This window comes from Idiotropiscis lumnitzeri, chromosome 8 (assembly GCF_059441095.1).
Source record: "Idiotropiscis lumnitzeri isolate Australia: NSW breed Sydney's pygmy pipehorse chromosome 8, RoL_Ilum_1.0, whole genome shotgun sequence".
Classification (NCBI taxonomy): Eukaryota; Metazoa; Chordata; class Actinopteri; order Syngnathiformes; family Syngnathidae; genus Idiotropiscis; species Idiotropiscis lumnitzeri.
The window spans coordinates 2,565,001-2,567,025 of NC_142398.1; positions in this window are offsets into that span (position 1 = coordinate 2,565,001).

The following is a 2,025-nucleotide window of genomic DNA, read 5'->3' on the forward strand; positions in this document are numbered from 1 at the left end:
TGGGGGGAACCGGTGCTCAGCATGAGGGTGGAGGACGTGTAGGGGCTGAGCAACACAGTCTGGGGTCTGTTGGTCAGAAAGTCCTTAATCCAGATGCGTGTGAGGGCAGGGAGGCCGAGAGTGTCCAGTTTGGCGACGAGGATGTCTGGGATGATCGTGTTGAATGCCGAGCTGTAGTCCACAAAGAGCATCCTTGCATAGCTCCGCTGTTGTTCCAGGTGGCCCAGTACAACATGCAGAGCAGTGTCGATGGCGTCCTCAGTGGATCTGTTAGCCCGGTATGCAAACTGGTAGGGGTCCAGAGTGGGAGGAAGGCAGTCCCTGATGTGCTGGAGAACCAGCCTCTCGAAGCACTTCATAATGACTGGTGTGAGAGCAACAGGACGGTAGTCATTCAGGTGGACGGCTGGTGACTTTTTGGGGACAGGAATAATGGTGGAAGTTTTCAAGCAGGAGGGGATGACTGCCTGAGCCAGGGAGCGGTTGAAGATCCTGCAGAAAACATGTGACAGTTGGTGGGCACATGCTCTGAGGACCTTGCCTGGTATTCCGTCGGGTCCAGTAGCTTTCCTGGGGCTGACCGCCAGGAGCGCGCGCCTCACATCGTGTTCCTCTACGATGAGTGGGGGGGAGTTGGAGCTTGAAGTGCGGGGGTGTGACGGTTGGGGCGAGTCAAAGCGAGCGAAGAAGCAGTTAAGCTCCTCTGCCAGCGATGCACTCGGGTCTACAGAGGTCGTGCTGCTGCCACGGAAGTTGGTGATGCTCCGTAGACCCTGCCACACCTCCCGTGGTCTGTTACTGGCAAGGTGGGCCTCCAGCCTCCCCTTGTAGGTTGCCTTGGCTAGCTTGATGCCTTTGCTCAGGTCAGCACGAGCCACCCTGTACTGGGCTTTGTCGCCTGACCCGAAGGCAGCGTCACGGGCCTTGAGGAGAGCGCGAACCCTGCTGGACATCCAGGGCTTCGCATTTGGGAAGGTCCGTATAGTCTTTTGTTGGGACACAGTTTCCATGCAGAACTTGATGTAGTCCAGTACACAATGCGTGTAGACATCAAGGTCCTGATGATCAAAGAGGTCCCAGTTTGTGTCATGAAAGCAGTCCTGTAATTCACTCATGGCGTCGTCACGGCAGGTTTTCACAGTCTTTGTGGTAGGCCTGAATCTGCGCCTGAGAGGGGTGTACGCAGGTGCGAGCTGCAAGGACAGGTGGTCTGACTGGCCGAGGGGGGCGAGTGGGAGGGCTCTGTATGCGTGCTTGATGTTCGAGTACACATGGTCGAGAGTGTTGTCTCCCCTCGTCGGGCACTTGACATGCTTGTGAAACTCTGGGAGTACAGTCTTTAAATTGGCCTTATTAAAGTCTCCCGCTACAATGTGGACGCCATCAGGGTGCGCCCGCTGATGTTTATTGATGACGCACGCGAGTAGCGAGAGCGCCGTGCTAGTGCTAGCGTCGGGAGGGATGTAAACAGCTGTGACAATCACTACCGTTAGCTCCCTCGGGAGAAAATAAGGCCGGCATTTAACGGACATGAACTCGATGTCGGGGGAAGAGTGCTTCTCGACGATCGTGCTATCGCCGCACCAGTTCTCATGCACGTAAACACAGAGCCCCCCGCCCCTCCTCTTACCGGTGTCCCTCGTCCGATCCGCGCGATGTAGCGAGCGCCCGGCCAGCTGGATGCTAGCGTCGGGGACGTCTGCGTGCAGCCAGGTTTCCGTGACGACGATCACACTGCTATCGCGCACATAGCAGTTTCCCAGGATTTGTAATCCCAGGTCGTCGATTTTGTGGACCACGGATCTGGCGTTGGTGAGGTGCAGACTCGGTAGTGGTTGCCTATGGGGCTGCCGTCGCAGCCGTTGCAAGACACCGGACCTGCAGCCTCGCTTCTGCTTCCTCTCTCTGCGTCGCCTGCGCCGCCTCCCGGTCCCGATGACCAGCCACGGTGAGCCGGGCAGCCTCGCCAGTTCGTTCGGAATTTTGCGATCATAGCAAAATTCCTCTGTGATGGTTATTTCGCAT